Raw genomic sequence first — 11,525 nt, 5'->3', positions numbered from 1 at the left:
TCTGAATCAAGGTCAGCTCCCCAAATTATGAAGGTCTGCATTACTCTAACAATTAAAAAAATAAATGCAACTGATTTGTGTTTTAGCACTAGCTAACTCTTACCCTTGCAGAATGTTCAGTGTTTATTTCCAGGGTGGTACTGAAACACTGCCCACTACATCTTCTATATAACAATAACAACTGTATTTGACATCATGACCCCCAATTTTGAATATTATCCTTGAAGCCTCATTTAAAAATATAAATAATATGTATTTGCTATGGCAACAGAAAGATGAGAACAAATTGCCTTATGTTAGAGTACTTCAATGCTTGATAGTCATGACAAATTCATTTGTCTTGTTTTTATATATTCCCTAAGAATAAAATTTATCTTTATTTTTCATTTTTATTAACAAATTATTATAAATCTAAAAAGAAAACTGACAGAAACCTGAGAATAATTAAAAAAAAAAAAAAAACACTTACAGGGCCAGTGCTATTGCACAGTGGGATAAAGCCCCAGCCCTCAGAGTCAGCATCCCATATGAGTGCCAGTTTGAGTCCTGGCTTCTCCACCTCAAATCCTGCTCCTACAAATATTACTGGGAAGGTACTGGAGGATGACTCAAGGGCGTGGAACCCATGCACCTATGTGAGAGATGCAGAAGGATCCTGCCTCTTGCCTGTAGATTGGCTCAGCTCTGACCATTGTGGCCTTTTGGGGAATGAACCAGCAGATGCAAGACTCTCTTTCTCTCTTTCTTTTTCTGTTACTCTCTGTGACTATATCTTTCAAATGCATAAAATAAATATGTTTTTAAAAGTACACAATCTGCAGGTGATGTATAAATTTTCTTTGCTCTTTGAAATATCTGGAGGTGCCCTGAATCATACCTGGAAGAAAACATAAATGCAAGGATTTAAAAGAAAATTTCATGGCTTTCTTTCTACATTGCACTGTAGAAAAAGGAGTGCTAGAATGAATAAAGAATCATGAATACATAAATAAAGAAAACATAAACTTCACCACGGAAGAAAAATTATTTAAACATGCAAATACATGGCAACTGAACCCACCTCTATTAAGTGGCAGAGATTAATCAGAAATTATCTTTGGTTTAATGAAAGCATTGCCAAAATTTTATTAAATGATATTGTAACAATAAAAAACTGTAAAACTTTGTTATTGTTGAAATGAATTACATTCAGTAAAATTTACATTAATGAAAGTTATTTTGGGGACTGGCACTGTGGCTTAGTGGGTAAAGCTGCTGCCTGTATCCCATGTGAGTGACAGTTCAAAACAGTGACAGAGCTGCAATCGACAGTCATCCATACAGGTTTCATCTCTAATGGCCTGAACACCCAGCTCCATCACATTGCCATCTTGCATGAAACAGACTTTCTTTCTTTCTTATTTTAAGAATTTTATTTATTTGACAGGTAGAATTACAGACAGTGAGAGAGAGAGGCAGAGAGAAATCTCTTCCTTCCATTGGTTCACTCTCAAAATGGACACAATGGATGGAGCTGTGCTGATCTAAAGCCAGGAGTCAGGTGCTTCTTCCTGGGCTCCCACCCAGGTGCAGGAGCCCAAGCTCCTGGGCCATCTTATGCTGCTTTGCCAGGCCACAGCAGAGAGCTGGATAAGAAGAAGAGCAGCTGGGACTAGAAATGGTGCCCATATGGGATGCCGCACCCCAAATGGAGGATTAACCTACTGCACCACAGTGCTGGCTCTGGATGAAGCAGTCTTTCTACAGAACTTTTGTAGCTGCCTCTGTACAACTGGAGACACATTGGTCCTGTTTCAGTGCACCAATTTTTGACAAAAATATCTTTAAAATCTCAACCTTATTCACCCTTTCTCCAGCTCCAGAACTGAGGATGTGGCATTGGTGTCCCTTCCTAGGCCAGCCAAGATCTACAGGGTGCACCTGAATGACATAACTTAACACCTCAGATCTATGACTGTCACCTATGTCACCAACAGACAGACACCTGTCCTGCTCTCCAAGGTTCCTTTCACCCGCACACTAACATCCACAGACACAGAAACCAACCACACAGTTCTTGAGCAATATGAGGAAAGCCCCAGAGTCAGAAATTCTGTGAAGATGGTGGGAGTGGTTGGAATGGCACATGCTGAGAAGGAAGCCAGAGGAGATTTCCCATGGTCCTGACCTGCTGACATCATGGGCAGATGAGGCTAGATTCCCAGATACCAATGCATGTCTCCATTAGAAGCAATAAAGATGATCCATACATCAGCTAGAAAATCAGCCTCCTTGGACACAGAGGGGTTACATCAGAACTTGTCTAACCACAAGAGATATCCACATAATAATAAATTCCTCATTAATGCTTGACATATTTACAACCTAAAGAAACATAGTATAAGTGGAGAAATTCAAATGTGGAAAGAATTCTTGGGAATTATATTTAAATTTATCATAATTTGATCCTATTGAAAACCTAAAATTTGTTTTTAAATTTTATAATGAAAAAGGATAAAAAAAGAGGTTCCATCTTATGTCTCTACAGCATAAGATATACATCAACTTTCCCAGGTTCTATATGCATTTATGAACAAAGTTTCATAGGTGTACTCAGTAGTGTGGCTCCAAAAGTCTTAACCAGGGATTCAACTAAATTTAACAAGGAATTTTAGAAGAATTCCAAAATATGTATCAGAAGAAAAATAAATACTTTACTTGGTATATCTCATTTTAATTATACTATTGTCTCCATTTCCGATTGTCAGATGTACAAAAAAATACCAGAAGCAGCAGAGTTAACATGATGAGGAATAAAATCAAGTTTTTAAGATACAACTTGGCTAGGGAAAATGAGAATTCACAGATCCCAGATTAAAAAAAACAAAGATGGCCCAATAAAAGGAAACTCAATGTCTTCATACACTAACATTATAATCTCATATTTAATTAACAAAAAGGTGATTACTCCAGCTATTCCCCATTAGGCATCCCAATTTAATCTGCTAAATCCAGTTTAAAAAAAAATAGCACCTCATGATAGATTACTAAAATCATATTGCTGTATGTCATCCACCATGTCCATTGTACCTTATACCTAATGTTAACAAATCTGATGCATCTCAATAGATAAATGATGTGTCTTAACTATTACAAGTGTGGCAAATGTGTTTTGTTCAAAGTTTTTCCAAAAGCCCCTCCGTCTCAGTTTGCCTTCACCTTGCAAAGATACTTCTTCTGAGGTATACATGGGCACCTCATTGACTTTGCCATCAAACACAATTTTTGCAAACAAAAATTAACCACACCCACCACTTATCAGGAACACAAGCATGCATCACATAGATGACAAGCTCCATGAATGAGATGATCTGACAGACTTCTCAAGTACATACAAGCCTAATCATCCTACTTGGGTTTTAGTGCAATGCATACCTCATTTACAAAATTAATTGTCACCTTTGCTACAAATCAGTCCAGCTTATATGGGCCTCCCTCTGATGAAAGGGGCTAAAATCCATCAAAATAAACTCCAGGCACTGTCCTTGTGCTCCCAGTGACTTTTTCACTCTAGGCGCTCACAAAACTCCTAAATTCTCTAGATAACCTGTGATGTCCATTAGTTCTCAAAGACTATGATGCAAGTAATTTCCCTCTTAGATCTTTGTTATTAACTGTGCCATACGGGAAAAGAAGTTCCTACACACCTTGTGCCTACAATTCTCCAAACCATGTTGTCTGCTAGGACATTGGCCATGAATATAGGACAGTAAAATTTGAGCATGGTTACTGAGTTCTCCTTAATAAAGGATGGACTGGGGCCGCAACTGTGGTGCAGTGGTGTAATCCTCCACATGCAGTGCTGGCACCCCATATATGTACTAGCTCTAGTCCCCACTGCTGCTCTTCCCATCCAGCTCTCTGCAATAGCCTGGGAAAGCAGGAGAAGATAGCCTTGGGCCCCTGCACCTATGAGGAAGACCTGGAAGCTCCTGGCTACTGGCCTAGCATCTGCCCATCTCCAGCTGTTGCATTCATTAGGGGAGTGAACCAGTGTATGGAAGACCTTTCTCTCTTTCTCTTCCTCTCACTGTCTGAACTGTACTTGTCAAATAAATAAAACCTTAAAAACTATATGTAGGATGGACCAAAATGTGGCATACTCTATTTCAGCTCCAGTATCTACTGTCTATGTAAGTGTCTCAGGGTAACACAGTAGGTCACCCTCTAACAAACAAGAAAAGCTATTTAAGTTCAGAGGACACCATTCTGCTGCCTGTTGACCTTATTACTGTTAGTCTGGATGCTTTCATCCATTGCAATCCAGAGACCCAATTTTCCCATAGACATTAACATCAGGAAACATGAAAATATGGTGAGAAAAGCTTAAACTGAGAGTTATGATTAATAACTATTTTAACAAACTTTCTTAGAACCCATCTAGTCCAAACCTTGGACAACTGGAAGCTGTTGTACTTGGCCCACCCATAATCGAGATGTGTTCTAATTCTTTTAACTGCAAGGAGAGTATCATAGACATTAATGCTCCAAACTGATCCAGTTCCCTGCAAATGTGTCTGGGAAAGCAGCACAAGATGACTCAAATTATTTGAGCTCCTGCTCCCATGTGAGAGACCTGGAAGAAGACCCTAGCTCCTGACATCAGTCTGGCCTAGCCACAGTCATTGCAGCCATTTGAGGAGTGAACAAATCAGAAGGAAGATCTCTCCCTCTCTCACTTTATAGCACTGCCTTTCAAAGAGCTGAAAAACTTACAATGACTCATTATGTCATTAATTTAGTACATAATGCTGAGAAAATCAGAAGTATTTGTTAAAAATTGGTTACAATGCACTAGATTTATAATTTTTGAATGTATTTTTCCAATGTATAATGTAGTCCTGTGCTAGTTTAGAGTATCAGAAATTTAAAATGTGCAAAGAATTTAAAAATATTTATTGTGAGACAGAGTTAGAGATATAGAGAGGAAGAGAAAGAGAGAGAGACTTCTACCCACAGGTTCACCCCCCAAGTGGCCACAATGGCTGGAGCTGGGCCAATCTGAAGCCAAGTGCCAGAAGCCAGGAGTCAGCAGCTTCCTCCAGGTCACCAATGTGGGTGCAGGGGCCCAAGCATTCATGCTGTATTCCACTGCTTTCCTAGGCCATTAGCAAAGAGCTGGATTGGAAGTGCAGAAGCAGGGACTCAAACTGTTGCCCACATGGAATGCTGGTGCTGCAGGTGGAGGCTTAATTCTACTATGACACAGTGTGGGCCAGTGACAGGTTTTAGGAAGATGTCTTTTATGTAGACTAGGCTACAATATTGTAAGGTAAGGTTTAGCTTTTATTTTCCACACATCAGTATTCATCTTTTAGCAATTATAAATATTGACTATCATATGTATCTTATGAAGCATTATATTGATGTTACCTGTACACAACCATCAGGCACTTCCACTGTAGAATGCGTTAATGTGTATAGGTATTTTTGTTTGTGTGTACATGAATGCACAACTTTTGGTGGAGTTAGTACTGAAAGTAATACTGTAAGAAATCCTACACTCATTTCAAAACTTCTGTCCTCCCCAGAGTTGGCTGTCTATCAGGCAGACCACAGGGCCCCTTTTGCTGTTATGGATTGAAATGTGCCTCCCTAAAACTCAAACATTGAAGTGCTAACCACCAATGTGACTCTATCTGAAGAAAGTGCTTTTAAGCAGGTCAAATGATATATATGTCTATCACATCAGGAGAAAGGCTTCTGGAAAAATCAAGCCTATTAGGGCCTTGATCTGATATTTTCAACCTCTGCAACTCTCAGTTGTAAAATTCCACAATTTAAATCAAATTCTCTGAGGAATTTTGTTAGCAAATTTATACATCCTCATTTCTGCCAGTGTTTTCTGCAGTCATCTGGAAGGTCCTCATGATTAGCAGAGAAATATAGAAACTAAAAACTATGATTTTAGATGACCAAATATCTACTAACACAAAAAAGGATATCCCAGAAGCAACCTACTACCATTCCGCAGGACCCAGAAAAAAACAAGAATGAATCAAGTTGCAGGGCAGTGAATAATGAAAAAAAGTGAATAATGAAAGATAACTGCGGCCGGTGCCGTGGGTCAATAGGCTAATCCTCCACCTTGCGGCGTCGGCACACTGGGTTCTAGTCCCGGTCGGGGCACCTGATTCTATCCCAGTTGCCCCTCTTCCAGGCCAGCTCTCTGCTATGGCCCGGGAGTGCAGTGGAGGATGGCCCAAGTGCTTGGGCCCTGCACCCACATGGGAGACCAGGGGAAGCACCTGGCTCCTGGCATTGGATCAGCGTGGTGCACCAGCCGCAGAAGCCATTGGGGGGTGAACCAAAAAAAAAAGCAAGACCTTTCTCTCTGTCTCTCTCTCTCACTGTCCACTCTGTCTGTCAAAAAAAAAAATTATGGGGGGGAAGCCATTGTAATCCATTAACTGTACTTTGGAAATTTATATTTAATAAATTAAAAAAATATTTAAAAAAAGAATGTCAGTGATATATTCTGAGGTAAGCTTTAACAAAGGGAAAGCAAATTTTACTTTTAATTTTTCTCATATTGCTTTTGAGGAACCTGTGATGGTCATAGTTGCATATGAGTTCTGTGTTCAGGAGAAATGTAAATTTCTTTAACAAAATAATAAGTATTAAGTCATGAGGAGTAGATGAGTTTACCCAGGCACTACACATATTTGTAAAGTATGAGGACAAGCACTGCAATGGTAAACACCTGAGCAATATCCACATCTAATTTTAGGCAGAAGAAATGGCAAATGAACTGAAACAGAGTAATTGAAATGATAGAGAAAAGCCAAGGAGATGAGAGGTGATGAATGGTGAGGGTGCAGTGTTTGAGGAGGGAGCTAAGAAATGTATGCTGCCTTCCAAACCACTTTGTTCTCAATCTCTTTACTCCGCTTCATGTTATATTTTTTAAAGATTTATTTATTTGAAAGTTGGAGTTATGCAGAGAGAAATAGAGAGGGAGGTCTTCTATCTGCTGGGTCACTCCCCAAATGGCTGCAACAGCTGGGGCTGCACAGATCCAACACTGGAATCCAGGAGCTTCCTCCAGGTCCTCCATATGGGTGCAGGGACCCAAGCACTTGGGCCATCTTCCACTGCTTTCCCAGCCCATAGCAGAGAATTGAACAGCCAGGACTCGAACCAGCACCCATGTGGGATGCTGGTACTGTAGGCAGCAATTTTACCCACTACATCACAGTGCCGGCCCCTCTGCTTCACTTTCATAATGCAACTTATTCTTAAGGAAACTATATTTTACATTTTCCTGTTAGCATATTATCATATTAACTCCTAAGAGAGAAGTGGCCTGTATTCTGTGCTTAGAAGAGGATTTGGCGCATAGTAGAACTTCAGTGAAGTGCTACGTTAATGATGTGCACTCAGTAAATGAGGTATTTAAAGCAAACATTGCATGTAACCAACACAGATATCACTAATGACCTTGGGAAGACCAATTTGAGAGGAATAGTGGGGACAAAAATAAGACTCCAATAAGTTGAATAATAACAGAAAGGAAAGGAAGTGAGACGGATGCAAAACTACTGACCACTTTTTGAGGAATTAAATTCACAAAGGGGCTAGCATTGCAGCAAAATGGGTTAAACTGCCACCTGTGATGCCACCATTCCATGTGAGTTGCAGTTTGAATTCGAGCTAATCCACTTCCAATTCAGCTCCCTGCTAATGCACCTGGGAAAGCAGAAGATGGACCAAGGACTCGGCCCTTGCCTCTCATGTGGGGGACCTAAATGAAGCTCCTGACTTCAGCCTGCCCCAGCCACAATTGTTGCAAATCTTTGGGGTATGAGCCAGCAGATGGTGTCTTTCCTTCTGTAACTCCACCTTTCAAATAAATAAATCTTTAATAAACAAATAAACTGAGTAAAAAACAAAAACCCAATGTCCTATCATCTTATTCCAAAAAGACAAAAAAGGACAAATCCTAGAGATGATATTGGAAAAGAAAATCCTCACACATGGAGGGTGAAAACATGAATTAGTATAGCTGTTATGGAGAAAAGAATGATCATTCCTCAAAAAAGAAAAATAAATCTACCATTTGACAGAATTATTTTGCTCTTCGCTATATATTAGAAGAAAATTTTATTAGAAGGAAATTATAAGGAAATGAAAAGAGCATATCAAAGAGACAGCAATTTTCCCATTGTCAGTATAACACAGTTCACTGCAGCCATGATTTGGAACCAACCTAGCTGTCCATGAATAAAAAAATGTACAAAGGATCATTATTTAGACACAAAAAAGAATAAATATTGTTACATTAACTGAAATAAGCCAGAAACAGAAACACAAATGTCACATGTACCTTATCAAATATGGAAGTGAAAAAAAAAATAATGCATCTGAACAGAGAATTGTTCTTGTCAGAGAAGGGCAGAGGCTAGGGACAGACGAGGATTGGATGACAGGTACCAAACTATAGTGATTCACAAGTAACTGCTGGTGTTCCACAAAATCATTAGATGATGATAATATACCATATTAGGTCCTTTGTAAAGAACTGAAGAGGAGCTGGTAGCCTCAAATCATGAAGAAGAAACAGAAACGGTAGTTGTTTAGCATAATCACTTTCATCTAATCAAATAGTGCAGTATACCCTATAATAATGAATGACTAGTACACATTAAAATCAAAAATTATTTCAATAACATTTTAAAAATCAAAAGCATTCCATTATACTAACAATGAGCTATTTGAAAATGAAATTAGGAAAACACTTCCATACTTAACAGCATAAAAATAGGAACAAATATCCTCCAGCACTATCTTCATTGGTTAGCAGTGATTAATCAAATACACAGCTCAAAAATCAATAAATCGGGGTAGGTGCTGTGGCACAGCAAGTTAACGCCCTGGCCTGGAGTGCCAGCATCCTTTATGGGCACTGGTACTAGTCCTGGCTGCTCCTCTATGATCCAGCTCTCTGCTGTGGCCTGGGATATCAGTGGAAAGTGGCCCAAGTCCTTGGGCTCCTGTACCCATGTGGGAGACTCAGAAGCTCCTGGCTCCTGGCTTTGGATCAGCATGGTGCACTGGCCGCAGTGCACCTGCTGCAGCAGCCATTGGGGGGTGAACCAATGGAAAAGCAAGACCTTTCTCTCTGTCTGTCTCTCTCTCTCACTGTACACTCTGCCTGTCAAAAAAAAAATCTTTAAAAGAACAATAAATCAATATGGTCTTTCAACTTGAAATTTCTGATCAGCCTTACATGGTTTATAACCAACAATGCCAGCATCCCATGAGTACCAGTTCCAGTCCCAGCTACTTCATTTCAAATCAGTCCCCTATTAATATGCCAGGGAAAGGAAGCAGAAGATGGGCCAAAAGTCGGGTTCCTGCCACTCACATGGAAGTCCAAGAGTTCCAGGCCTTTGGCTTCAATCTGGTGCTGTCTGGCCACTGCAACCACTGTGGGAAGTTCTGCAACCATTGGGGGAAGTTTAAAACAGATCCCTCCCTCCCTTTCTTCCTTTCTTCTTTCTTTCTTTCTTTCCTTCCTTCCTTCCTTCCTTCTTCCTTTCCTTTCCTTCCTCTTTCTTTCTTTGTTTCCTCTTTCCTTCTTTTTTTCCTCTTTCCTTTCTTTCCTCTTTTTCCTTTCTTTTCTTTTCTTTCTTTCTTTCTTTCTTTCTTTCTTTCTTTCTTTCTTTCTTTCTTTCTTTCTTTCTTTCTTTCTTCTCTCTCTCTCTCTCTCTCCCCTTCTGCCTTTCAAATTCACAAAGTAAGTCTTTTTTAAAACATATTTTTAAAAGTATTTAAAAGATAGGAGAAACTTTATTTATCAAAACAAGGAGAGCATAAGATGAATAGTAGGACTCTTAATTTCAAAAATCTACACTAAAGAAAAAACTAATGAAACTCAAATTATAACCAAACATCATTATCTACTATAATCTTTATCTTGAAAGTTAGGAAAAAAAAAATGTTCATTCCCTGTGAAAAAACCAACCTCGGGTGGGCATAGTGGGTTAAGCTGCTGCCTGCAGTGCCAGCATCCCACACAGTACTGGTTGAAGATCTGCTGCTCCATTTCCAACTCATCCCCCTCCTAATGCACCTGGGAAAGGAGCAGAGGATGGCCCAAGTGCTTAGGCCCCTGTACCCAAGTGGAGACTAGGAAGAAACTCCTAAATCCTGGCTTCAGCCTAGCCTAGCCACAGCCATTGCAGCCATTTGGGAAGTGAACCTATTGATGGAAGATCTCTCAGCCTAAACTTCTCTCTTGGTACGTATGCCTTTCAAGTAAATAAAATAAATCATAAAAATAAACCATACACAATGTAGTATTTTGGCAATTCTCTCACACAGAAAACCTTTGATAAACTGTAGATGAGTGTTCCCACATTAATGCAATTCAGAAAGAGGATTCCTTTCTCCCAACCTGTGATAGACATCATAAATGTAATTAATGGGAAGATGAATGGACACCATCAGACTGCTTCCTCACAAGGCATCTTTCCTTAAAGCCATCACTGCTATGTTACCAGATTATGTACTTCATATGAAATATTTGTCTCTTACAAATTTTGAGTACATTGCCAAAACTGACAGCAGTGCAGGGACTGATGTGCCAAGGACAGCCAGTTAGGGAGATGAATCTAGGAATCCTATTCTTGGCTGCTTCCAAGTCCTATTAACAGGCACACAGCATGTTTGCTCAGAAAAAGGTTTTACTGTTGTTCCATGGGTGTGAAGCAGCTCTTCCCAGCAAACACACAAAACTACTTGTCCATTCACAAGCTCTGTGATAGGAAGTGCACAGGAGAATAGTTCAAACACACTGGGGTTAAGAGGAGAAGTGCTGTCACCCTAATACCTCAAACCGGAATTCAGTTTCTATTTTTACTTTCTAGATGCCCTCATTGTTCTAAATGAGTTTCATAAATTAGTAACTTGGGGGCCAGTGCTGTGGTGTAGCCAGTAAACCCACTGCCTGTAGTGCCAGCATCCCATATGGGTACTGGTTTGAAACTCAGCTGCTCCACCTACAATCCAGCTCTCTGCTTTGGCATGGGAAAGCAGTGGAGGATGGCCCATGTCCTTGGGTCTCTGCACCCACATGGGAGACTTGGAAGAAGCTCCTGGCTCCAGGCTTCAGACCGCCACAGCTCCGGTCTTTGCAGCCAATTGCAGAAGTGAACAGCAGATAGAAGACATCTCTAACTCTTTCTGCCATTCTTCCTCTCTCTGTTTAATTCTGATTTTTCAAATAAATAAATAAAGCAGTAACTTGGTGACAACAACTATCTATAAAAACATGTGAAGTACTCAAACACAGTTTGTCACATAAAGTCAGTAAGTTTTCAAGGGCACACCTTCTACACTATGTGGGCATCTCTGTGTGGGGGGGAGAGGTGCATTTTTTTCTTCCCCTCTTCTTTCTTACCATTCTCACATTAATAACTTATATAGATGCTTCCACAGACCAGTCTCTATGAAAATGTAGAATATCCTCCCATGACAAAAAT

The 11,525-nt window shown here is 39.9% G+C and overlaps 1 long non-coding RNA gene across 1 annotated transcript in view; it reads left to right on the top strand.

The window, feature by feature from the left end:
- LOC103346842 (uncharacterized) overlaps positions 1–11,525 on the top strand; it is a 399,916-nt gene that overhangs the window by 203,766 nt on the left and 184,625 nt on the right. The gene's annotated exons all lie outside the window — the stretch shown is intronic.

This window comes from Oryctolagus cuniculus (assembly GCF_964237555.1).
Source record: "Oryctolagus cuniculus chromosome 17 unlocalized genomic scaffold, mOryCun1.1 SUPER_17_unloc_1, whole genome shotgun sequence".
Classification (NCBI taxonomy): domain Eukaryota; kingdom Metazoa; phylum Chordata; class Mammalia; order Lagomorpha; family Leporidae; genus Oryctolagus; species Oryctolagus cuniculus.
This window is presented reverse-complemented; position numbering and strand designations above follow the sequence as displayed.